This window comes from Chionomys nivalis, chromosome X (genome assembly GCF_950005125.1).
Source record: "Chionomys nivalis chromosome X, mChiNiv1.1, whole genome shotgun sequence".
Lineage (NCBI taxonomy): Eukaryota > Metazoa > Chordata > Mammalia > Rodentia > Cricetidae > Chionomys > Chionomys nivalis.
The window spans coordinates 110548354-110561144 of NC_080112.1; the positions used below are offsets into that span (position 1 = coordinate 110548354).

At 32.4% G+C, this 12791-nt stretch overlaps 1 non-coding gene across 1 annotated transcript; it reads right to left on the minus strand.

Annotated features, from left to right (window-relative positions):
* Nucleotides 1-1417: 1417 nt before the first annotated feature.
* On the minus strand, nucleotides 1418-1522 carry LOC130868784 (U6 spliceosomal RNA). The gene has a single exon (XR_009056585.1). It is a non-coding gene; the product is annotated as a U6 spliceosomal RNA (small nuclear RNA).
* Between the last annotated feature and the right edge of the window lie 11269 nt (nucleotides 1523-12791).

The window sequence follows — 12791 nt, forward strand, 5'->3', positions numbered from 1 at the left end:
TCCTTAGTGATCAGGGAAATGCAAATCAAGACAACCTTAAGATATCATCTTACATCTGTCAGTCTATGTCTTTTCATTGGTAAATTGAGTCCATTGATATTAAGAGAAATATTGATCAGTGATTGTTAATTCCTGTTACTTTGTGGCTTGATGTTGGTGATGGTAGTGTATCTTTCCTTTCCTTTGGTTTTGCTGTTGTGAGATTATCTACTGTGTGTTTTGATGGATGAAACTGAGTTAGTGTGGTTGGAATTTTCCTTCTAGTACTTTCTGTATTGCTGGAATTTGGGATAGGTAATGTTTAAATCTGGTTTTGTCATAAGATTGTTTTTTTTTTTTTTGTCTGTGTTGAATGAATGTTTGCTAGATAAAATAATCTGGGCTGGCATCCATGATCCTTAGCGTCTGTAAAACATCTGTCCTTCAGAGTCTCTATTGAGAAGTTAGGTATAGTTCTAATAGGTCTGCCCTTATATCTTACTTGACCTTTTCCCTTTGCAGCTCTTAATATTCTTTCTTTATTCTGTATGCTTAAGGTTTTGATTATTATGTGGCAAGGATTTCTTTTGGTCCAGCTTGTTTGGTGTTCAGTAAGCTTCTTGCACTTTTATAGGCATGTCATTCTTAAGGTTGTGAAAGTTTTCTTCTATAATTTTGTTTAATATGTTTTCTTTACATTGAGTTAATATTCTTCTCCTTCTTATATACCTATTATTGTTAAGTTTGGCTTTTTTATGGTATCCCAGATTTCCTGCCTATTTTGTGTTAGGAATTTATTGAATTTAACATTTTTTAACTGATGAACCTGTTTTCTCTATCATATCTTCAACACCTGAGTTTCACTTTTCCATCTCTTATATTCTGTTGGTTAAACTTGCATTTGTGTTTCCTGTTTGCTTCCCCAGATTTTTCACTCCCAAAATTCCCTCAGTTTTTGTTTTCTTTATTAATTCTATTTACTTTTCAAGTCTTGAACCATTTCCTTTACCTGTTTGATTTTTTTTGGGCTTTCTTTTCTTTCTTTGTGTGATTACTGATTTCTTCCAATTTTTGTTTGTTTTTTTCTTTGAAGACTTTAAGGGAATTTTTCATTTTCTCTTAAGAGCCTCTATCATCTTCATAAAGTAATTTGTAAGTTCCTTTACTTCTGTTTTCACTGCATTGGAATCTTCAGGTTTTACTGCTGTAGCATCACTAGGTTCTGGTTGTGCCATATTGGTCTTTCAGTTGTTGAATGTATTCTTACACTGGTGTTTACTCATTTTTTTCTTCAAACCAGTATGGCTTATGCCTGTACCTATTCTTGCAGCTGTTGTGGTTTGCATTTGTGCCTATGTAGTTTCCTGGAGTTGCAGAGGGGTGCTGGCCACAAGGAAGATATTCAGGTGAGTGGGGTTGGGCAGCAGAGTGTGTCTTGAAAAAATTGTATAATCTGGCATGAGTTTGCATGTCATCCTTGTTCAGAGGCCATGCTAATCTTCTCTGTATTCTTCCAATTTTAGTATATGTACTGCCAAAGTGATCAAGCTTCCCTTCCTCCTTAAAATATTATGTAAGATGTCACAAAATGGAAACAAACAGTCAAACCCAACTGTAGACCAGCAACCAGGAAAATTACCAGCATAATAAAATATGCAAAGTGGTGCAATAAGTCTCATTCATATGCTGATGGTTAACAGCAACTATCTAATTGGTGTTAAGGTCCAGGGAACAGGAGGGAAATCATGGTTGGTACTGGAAACCTATCCACCTTCCCTGTGCTAGAAAATCATCTGCTATCACCATGATGCTAGATCAAGGCAACTCTTTACTGCACTTGAAACATTTTCCTTTAACTCACATATAAGTGTTGCTATCACATCATCATCAAAAAATTCTTTTTTTCAGCAAATGAAGACCCATCAAAGAATATCACACTGGACACCATTCAGAGATCTATAAACCATGGTGAGCCACAATTGATATATCTACTTGACAGCTCTTTCTTCTATGGTTTAGGGCATATCATAGAAGAGTGCACGGAATGACTCTTAGTTTATTTTTAAACATTAAACCATCAAACCAAGTATCTGGTATATGTTAAGTATTCAAAAATGTCAGTTTGCTTTTATCCACCAGATATGTCTAAATAGCACTGTTTAAATGGGTGGAATTGTGTAAATGGGTTGCATTTCAGTTTATCTTATTGTATTACACTATCTCATTAACTTTAGGAGACTTTCTTTGAAGTATATGATCTGTTGTTTATGATTTATAGAGAATAATTATGTATTCTTTACTATAAAGCCTTGTTGCCCCTATTGGAAACATATATTTATATTACTGTCTATATGGACATACTAAAATTATCTCATTGTATTAAACCTAAAACCCTATTGATGAATAAATCATATAGAAAGCAAAAATTAAATATTTGAGTCATACTTAGACAGCTTGTAGACATAAGCCACACAAAAACTATAGAACATTACATAATTATTTCATACCTGTTTCTTACCCAAACTATACACAGTAAGAATCTCTGCCAACTGGAAGCATAAAATTAGCATTTTATAATCCAATAAAACTTTTAAAGTGTTATTATTACTGTCATCTTAAAATATAATCCAACAACATGTAAAGGCTCTCCAAAATATTTAAATTACTTTCAACAAGAGAGGGAAAGTTTAATTGTAGTTCTACTAAGAACTACATATTTTAAAATGTTCAAGTAATCATTTCCATAGCAAAAAAAAAATTTAACATTATGAATTAATTTTTAAGACATTATATGTTTTATACAGTGTTGTAGTTGGCATAATATACAAACAGGCCTCTTGCTGTTTGAAGCCCAAGCAGTCTTCAATTGTGTTGAGAAGGGATTCAGAAGAAATATCACCCATATTTTATAGCTTTAAGTAGTTTAAAATTTGGGCTTGGAATACATATCATTGAACAAGCACTTGTCTACCATGGGGGAAGCTGTATATTGAAATCTTAGCACAGAAAAATAGTTTTAAATCTAACTTATAAGGAAGGATGGCATGATGAAAACATGCTATACAATCAAGTAATAGTTTAGTTAGTCAAGTAAGCTATACAATTTGAACTGAAAATATTACTCTAGTTTGATGGAAAGAAAATAATCTTCAAATCAACCAAAACAAATGTTGAATTTTGTTAAAAATATGGCAGTCCAATAAGCAAAGGGGGATGATGCACTTATAAAACCATAAGCATGGAAGTAGCAAAGTCATTAAAAGACAACTAAATGTAGTGCAACATTGTGAAAGGAGCAGAAGCCATGTCAGTGTAGATGCAGGTATAGAATTGGATTAGAATATTTTTAAAGAAAGGAACATAAGCAAAATAGTTAGAATCGATGTCTCTTTTTGACAGTATTTGATTGGAGACATAATCATATGTCTCTTTAAGCTAGAAGACAGACCAAAGTAAAGATATCTCCAAAGCCTAATTGGCTTTTTGTTGTTGTTGTTGTTTTGTTTTGTTTTGTTTTTCAAGATGGCATTTCTCTGTAGCTTTGGAGCATGTCCTGAAACTAGCTCTTATAAACCAGGCTGGCTTTGATCTCACAGAGATCCTCCTGCCTCTGCCTCCCAAGTGCTGGGATTAAAGGCATGAGCCACCACTGCCTGGCTCCCAAAGCCTAATTGGCAAACCAATACATTTATTGAGTTTATTTGCAGGAATATAAGTTAGGGATTACTTATAGAAGCAAAAATGTTTCAAAGACTACTTCACTGCCAAAGACCACCACAGAAGGAAAGCCAGAAACTAGAAACACACTGCACAGCTTGCAGGCAGCTGGAAAAGTGTACTGTCCAGATAGTTTGATTATTCTGTACTCTTTTCAGGAAGTTCTGCTGGGCTCTACTTCTAGTTAGTTCCTCTTGTCTGTTTCTTCTAGGCAATTTTGTTGATCACTGTGTCTTCTATGTACTTCAGCTTGTTTGAGAATCTTCTAGGTATGTCACGTTATATGAGAGAATCTCTAAGCAGTTCTTATAGTTTATATATATTTGAAAATGGAGTAACCTAGTTAATCTGGACAGTTCCATATATTTTCTGGAGATGTGTTGGAAGTGTCTACTTCCTGAACTTAATGAACTTTCCTGCAGTGTGAAATATTTTAGGTCCCCTCAGAATTTAATTGATGTCTTAATGAGCTTTTCACCAAGGTAGAAGTTTTTATCTAATAGGAAATTGTTTCACAACATATTTTAGGAAATATCAAAGGATGATGTACATAACCCAAAATTTTTGCACTAATTCACAGTTCTCTTAAAATAAAACTATAAAAAATTAATTCATTTGTTAAGTGAACTATAGAACCTATTTCATAAAACATATTTGTCATTAAAATATTTATAGTCTTTTATATTTATTCACTTTTATCTGTATATATTTATGTGTGTGGAAGACAGATGCCTTGAACTCAAGTCTTCAGGCACAGATTCAAGTGCCCTTAAATGCTGAGTCATGTCATTGAATCCTGTAATTATTTTTATTCAGCTTAATTTTGTATTTTTATAGATGCACTAAATTTTTTAAAACTAACATTTTGATAATAAATAACTTCCAGAAGAAAAATAGTAGAATAAAATGATTTTTATCTTATTTTGTTGTTATTTGTTTTTATATAAACAATGGTCATATCATATACATGCCATTTTTCTTTTTAGAACTTAACTTTAATCAAACTATTAAAATGATGAAAGGAATATGAAATCATCAAATGATTCCATTCCATATTACAAAAAGAGTCTGTCTTAAATGATTCAGAGAAAGCACTCCAGTGATATTGTGATGCATAAGCAGGTGTAGATGTGAGATACTGTTTCTTTAACACTTTATCATTTTATGACATTTTAATTTCCCAGTGAGTATGATTAATATTACTTGGAAATAATTTATCACTAACACTAACTCAAATTGTAGATCATCTCTAAAAATCAGTTGGCAGTGAACCTGATATCCTGCTGATGTCCTACCAATTTAATGCATTAACATACTCTCTCATTAATACTATGTTTATCCTTGTTGACAGATATCACATTTCCTGATTTTCAAGAGTGTGTCCCTCTAGTTCAAAGGCATCTTGGTCTTTAGAAAAATAAATTATGCTAAGGAAAGAGACTGATGGATTCAAGCTTGTTTTTGTCAATGTGTTTAAAACAATCAAAGTTGAATTGTTCCTGTGGTATTTCTTTCGCTATGAAAGGATTAATACAGTGAATCAAGTGGTTTCCAAAAATCAAAGTCTCTCTCCTTGTTTTCATTTTAAATTTGGCTTTAAGTTTCATTGATAGTATGTGTAGGTTATACATAGAAGCTGAAAATGAATCATTTGCCAATTTTTCCAAAATTGGCTGGCTATGTCTCATGCAATGTGAACAGAAAGATACAGGTAATGGTTTTATGCCACAGTAAGAAAAAGAGCAAACTTAGCAAAATCCTGTGATTATCCAAGTTTCTTAGGAATGTAAGATTTATTTGCAATTCTTCATTTAGGCCAACAAACAGTCTAAACCATTAATAGGTTACTGACTCCAGTGATAAAGACATAAAACATGCCAAGAAGAAGTCTAGTCTATAATCTGCAAATATTTCTCGGTATCAGTAGTCATTATACAGTTAAAATAAGAAGTGGAGAGATATGACTGTCTTCCCTTTCTTACTAATGCCAACAATCTCTTATAAACAAGCACTAAATATTTCTGTGTTTTTTACTGAAAGTTTATTGGCATGTACAATAGTCTCCTTTCTCTATGAATTTTGTAACTTTTCTCAAACCAACTAATAATAATATGAATTAATTTGTAATTAAGTTAATGTGATAGTATGAGGTATAAAATGAATAGCTTTTTCCTGATCAAGATCTAATGTCCTTTTAGGCATGTACAGTTACCAAATGCAATTTCCTTTTCTACAATAAATCACCATATGACGAGTTCTGAGAAGCAAATCTACTTATTTTCAGGTTGCATGTTGTTTTTTTATCCTGAAATATATTTAACACCACCTGAGGAAAATAGTAATTAGATTAGAATTCCCAGGATATTACTTGGAATTTTTGACGTGATAACTGATCTGATTAATATAAAGAGATGTGGTACGAATCCAAATTAAAATATATTGAGTCTTTGGGAAAACTATCAACTGTGCTGGATCTAGTCTGATGGTTCTCAGAAGGGAATGTTTGATGTGTGAGACATAACAAAAATTAGTCAGTGGTTATTCCATTTTATGACTATGTTCAGACAGTATCTGATGACTAAATATGTTTGAATATTGTGGAATATTATTTTAAGATGTGTTACATTTATGCGGTGAAATATTTATTTATTGATGCAAAGTTGTGTTGCATTCTTTTATGTTGCATTTGTTTAACTGTGCAAAGCTGTGTCACTTTGATTGTATAAAACACCTGATTGGTCTAATAAAGAACTGGATCTCTAATAGTGAGGCAAGAGAAATGATAAGCAGGGCTGTCACACAGACAGAATAAGAAAATGGAGAACTCTTGGGAGAGAGGATCAAGGAATGGGAACAGATGGGTCAACAACACAGCCACAGAGTAAGAGTGAAAGTAGGATTACAGAAGAGAAGGAAAAAGCCCAGAAGCAAAAAGGTATATGGTATAATTTAAGTTAAGAAAAACTGGCTGGACACAAATCAAGCTAAGGCTGGAAATTTATAAGAAATATTAAGTCTCTGTGCTTGATTTATTTGGGAGTTGGGTGGTGGGCCCCCAAAGAGGCAAGAGTAAAACAGCTAAGAACTATTGAAATTGTTTTTGCAACTGATACTGAAATAGGGCAAATTCATCTTTACTAGTAAGTATCACTGGTTACTCTTTCTTCATGACCTATAAAATAAAACACAGATGACAGAAAACAATTATATATCATTCATTTATTACCTCACTCTTTTCTGTTAGATAAATGGCATATTAATTCTAATCTTCATATGCATCCCCATTGAGATACAAAAAATTTAAAAGCTTGTAGAGGCCATGTTTCTTGTCATAGTTTGTAGAAGAAGTGGCGGGCTGCTTTCCTGCCTCCCCGGCTCATGGCTGCCTGGATAGCTTATGCCCCTAAATAATTACACGGAAACTGTATTCTTTTAAACACTGCTTGGCCCATTAGCTCTAGCCTCTTACTGGCTAATTCTCACATCTTGATTAACCCATTACTAATAATCTGTGTAGCACCACGAGGTGGTGGCTTACTGGCAATGATCTTAACCTGCATCCATCTCAGAGAGGAGAGCTATGGCAACTGCCTGAATCTGCTTCTTTCTCCCAGCATTCTGTTCTGTCTACTCTGCCTATCTAAATTCTGCCCTATCACGCCAAGCAGTTTTCTTTATTAATTAAGCAATGAAAGCAACAGATAGATAGAAGACCCACCTACATCAATAGTTTGTTAATAAATAGTGGGGAAAATATTATAGTAGAGTTTGGAGCAATAAGAAATGTCATATTGCTTCCATTATACCATAATATATGTATATATATAATTGTATGATACAGTGTCTCATTGTGTAGCCTTTGTTGGACTGGAGATCAGACTAGCTTAGAAATTTCTAAAACCCACATTTCCTGTATCTGCTTTTGTAGTAAGAAGAGGCACCTTGTTTGTTCCTGGCTGCTCAGCCCCAAAATAACCACACAGAAACTGTATTAATTAAATCAATTTTTGGCCCATTAGATCTAGCTTCTTATTTGCAAACTCTTACATTTTAATTTAACCCATTTCTAGTAATCTGTGTATCGCCACATGTCTGTGGCTTACTGGGTAATGTTTGGCTCCTGTGCGGCTACATGACTTCGGTCTGATTCTGCCTCCTTTCTCCCAGCATTCCATTTAGTTTCCCCCTCCTGGCTCTTTTCTACCCTACCACAGGCCCAAAAGAGATTTTGTATTAACCAATGGTATTCACAACATACAGAGGAGAATCCAACATCATGCTTTGAGAATGCTGGTGTTAAAGTCATTTGCCACCACTCTCAGCTCCCATTATATAACTAAACTGATGGTGAGATGAGAGAAATTTCTGAGTCCCATAAATGTTGAAGAAATATGGAAATTTTATATTTCTAAAGAGGTGTAACACCACTATTTATTATTTATACTTTCTTATCAGAATATAATATGTGAAATAATAAGAATTTCTACTGTAAGTCATTATGTATTGAGATTTTTGGTGGAAAATTAACATTTAGCTTGGGGAAGGAAGAATAATAATCTCCTAGAGATATAAATAGTTTAGTCCCTGGAATTTGTGTGATGTGGAAGAGTATTTTGTTTTGTGTTGATTTTATTGGTTAAATAAAGAAACTGCCTTGGCCCTTTAATAGGACAGAAAATTAGTTAAGCAGAGTAAACAAAACAAAATACTGGGAGAAAGAAGCCAAGTCAGTCAGTCGCCATGATTCTCCCACTCCAGACAGACGCAGGTTAAGATCTTTCCTGGTAAGCCACACCTCATGGGGCTACAACATTATTAAAAATGGGTTAAAGCAAGATGTGAGAGAACTAGCCAGTAAGAGGCTAGAGCTAATGGGCCAAGCAGTGTTTAAAAGAATACAGTTTCTGTGTAATTATTTGGGGCATAAGCTAGCTGACGGCCAGGAGCCAGGCAGCAGGAACACGGCCCACAGCTCCTTTAATATTTGTGAGTATTACATTTAATGAAAATATTAATGACTTAATTGCATATTTGATTAAATATAGATGGACATTCTATTCTTGAATAGTATAGAATTTTAATATAATCATATGATACCATAAAAATGAAAGTTTCATAAAGAAAACTGGTAGACAAAATTGTGAAATTGTGAAGATTAAAAATGAAATGGTTGGTCTCAAGATTTAATCAGGAAGATATGAGTAAAGTAGTGCAGTTCTAAAGTATTCCAACTAAAAAAGAAGGAAGTCCATTTTATGGTAAAAATAATTAAAATGAAAATGTATATAATCAGACAAACAAATTCAACCCAAAGATTTGCTTTCAATAAAGGTAAATTTGTTTAATTTATACCTCCATAAGATACATAAGTTACTCTTGGCCTATGGAGCTATATGGTAATGATGTTTTATTAAAAGTTTCCACAGTGTAACAGTTAGATTGATAGTAGAAAACTAATGAATAAGAGGTTTTTTTTAAAGACTTAACATATTTCCTCTAGTACACATGCTGATATACATAGTTCTTTTATTTTACACATTGTTATCGTGTTACTATGATCACTACTAAGACTATATGCACACTTAAATAAGATAAAAATTTTAGGTATTCATATTCTCTTTCTCCCTTTCTCCCTGATTCTCAGTTTCTTTTTCTTTTCTAATGTGATTTTCAGAGACCTTATTTTGGGTTGGTCCCTAAAGTTTTCATAATTTACACAAATTTATCATTGCCTGTATGTACTAACGGCCATATTAGGCACAGTCTACTTGTAATAAACTTGTATCAGTTTATGATTTATGTTCATATTACATACAAAATATTGAAATCTATACATCTACTCAAGATGCTATGGCAAAGAAAGTCATAGGCCTTTATGGGGAGCTGAATACTATTGAATAGCAAAATTTATTAGCACAAAATTTCCTTCCAAATACTTATGTTTAAACAGATAAACAAATGGTACTCACAGCCTTAGTTAGGGAATCTTCTGTCAGTAATTGTGGAAAAATGTAGAAACTCCCAGGTACAGAAGTTGCTGAGGTTATGATGCAGATAAGTGCTCAAACTCGAACAAGCCATTTGTACAATCTGTATAAGGCTTATTGAACACTATGGAAGATGAGAATAGAAACAATTAAAAGCCCTCGTGCTAGGATTTACCTTAATGCTTGTACTGGCTTTTTGGGAACCTATTCTCTTTGGGTGGATACCTTGCTCTGCTTAGATATAGTAGGGAAGGCCTTGAACCTTCCCCCAAAGCAATGTGCCTTACCCTCTCTGAGGAGTGGATAGGGATGGGGTAGGGGGAAAAGGTAGAGAGGATGGGAGGAGGGGAGTGAGTGGGAAATAGGATTAGTGAAAAAAAAAGTTTGTTTTCTTAAAAAAAAACTGAAGAAAGAAGCAGTGAAGATAGGGGGAAAAATGAACCAGAGTATTCTCAGAAGATGAAATACAAATGGCTGAGAGACACACTTCAAAAATATTCAACACCCTTTAGCCATGAGAAAAATGCAAATTAAATCTATATTGAGATTTCTTCTTACCCCCATAATAATAATAATGGATAAGATTTCAGTTTAAAAAAAACTACAACAAATCTTGACATGGATATGGTGAGAGTTAAACACTTATTTGCTGTTGATGGGATTACAGACCATTGCAGCCACTGTGAAAACCAATGTGGATGTTCTTTTGATATCTTGATGCAGAAATAATTAATATTATATATTCATACTATATATTATATATTATAATTAAATAATTAATATATAACAATTAATATATGTATAATCAGGCAAAGTTGGGCAAAATAAATTTGAAATAGCAAAAATAATGTTTGAAGCAAATATTCTTTTTATTATCATTTTATGAATTAAGAAATTGAGACTATATTTTTCTAATATACACATTAAGTTGCTAAACTGTGATATGAACTTTTCTGCATGATTAAAAAGTATTTTAATGCCATCTCTTTATGCCAACTCACCTGCACTAATTGTATAATATCGTAGTAACATGTATTCTTGAAACATTGCTATCTATGATAATATTCACATACCAAAAGAAAATTAGTAAGGGAAATATAAATATAAAGTAAGCAATATAATTACTAATACAATATAATGTAAATATATGGTATATATTTTGATTTTACTGATATAATATAGATTAAAGAATAAATCAAATGCTATTGTTCACTAATTACACATTATTAATCAATATGCCATGCTCTTACAACCACACAAAAAATATAGGTGATTTTAATACTCAAAATATTTTCTATTGGCAATTCTGTGCCAGTTTCCAAGGGAAATAATTTCTTATAATCTCTCCTTACAGCTTCCATTTTTACATAAGTGGAATAACATATAAGTACAATGTTATAAATGGAAACATACAGTCAGTAAATCACACTCATGATGGCTCTTCTTAACGTCATATAATCATTGTGAGATCCACATAGTTTTCCCTTTTCATTTCTTTTTTTAGCTTCATTTTATTAGCTTTGTGTACTGTGATTGTTATCATACATTCACTTATTCAGGCATAATTAATTTAGATTTGGTCATAAACATTTGTTGCATATCACTATTATGTTTGTAAAATAACTGCCTAATTAAACTTTATATCAGTAGTAAAGAACACATGTTCAGCACTTTTCCTCACTGTATATCATTCACTATTATCACTGCACAAATTAGATACTGTACTTCCTCCCTAGAAACTTTTTTCACTGTTTACATGGACTGTGAACCACGATAGCCGTGTTGCATATATTCACTAGTCCATTTTTCATATTCATATAAAGAAATCATTGTTTACACATATGTGATAGTTTAAAGAAATTGATGCAGAGACAGATTAGGTAATCCTTGCTGCATAACATAACAGAAATATTGACTGTGATGGGGCTGAGATTTATTGTGGAAAGCCAGATTCAAGGACCCAGGCTCTCAATCATTTAAATGGTTTACATTCAGCACATTTTCACATGGATTGTTTGCTGTTCATCATTTTATTTTCTCCTTTTAGCTGTCAATTCATGCTGATCATAAATTTTTTCTTGAGTGCATAGAATTTGCTTGGATTTGATAGAAATCTTTATATACTAAATATACTGGCCTCTTTTCTCATATGTGTTTCAATTAATTTTCTAGCTTTTATTTGCTTTCCTTTTACTTCAAAATTTTTTATTATAAAAGTATTTAATATGCACAAAACTCATTTAATAGTTGAGAATTTTTATCTATTCAAAATCATTTAAATATTTATGTCTTATACCTTCTCTATTTTAATATTTGTTGGGATTTGTAACACATTTACAGCAATTCTTTTGTTAAAAACTTTAAATCATCTGCACCATAACAACTACATACATAAAGAAGGAATTTAAATTTCTTTTTTTCTTTCTAAATATTCTCTATTTCTTTCTTATTGTTTATTAACAGATTTCCAGAAAATCTGGAATTTTCCTCTCCAATCATTATAAAATCTAAAGATTGAAATAAATCTTATTGTCTAAAATCAAGTGTATAAACAGTGCTACATTTATGGTAAAATTTGTAGTGTAAAATATCTTTCCTAGTGTTGTAAAAGTTCTGAATACTGTTCAAAATTCTTGTCTCCTCTTTCCAACCATCTTCCATGCTACCAATAGATGATGTGATATTTCTTATGTTATGATGCTCTGACCCTGACTCCTTTTTTACCTTGTATTTGCACATTGAGGAAATTTGGCATTATCTTTGATTTACGTTCTTAACATAGGACAATCTATTTGAAGTCACTTAGTGCACAAACTTAATTACCCTTTTCTAACATATGTACATATTGGGGGAGTAAGATATACAAGTGCCCAGAAGTTCTTTGAATGACTCTTGATTGTATTTTTCCATAGATCCATATGTGAAAAGGAATATTTCTGTTATTGTTGCACTTAATTTTTAGATGACAGTTGTTTCATCTATTATATATTTTTTATTAAGCAAACTTATGGTGGGAATGACTTTCGATGTAGCCATGAACTATTATTGCAATAAATTTAATCCATGATTAAGAACTACATATGTGAATATAATACACACATATAAATA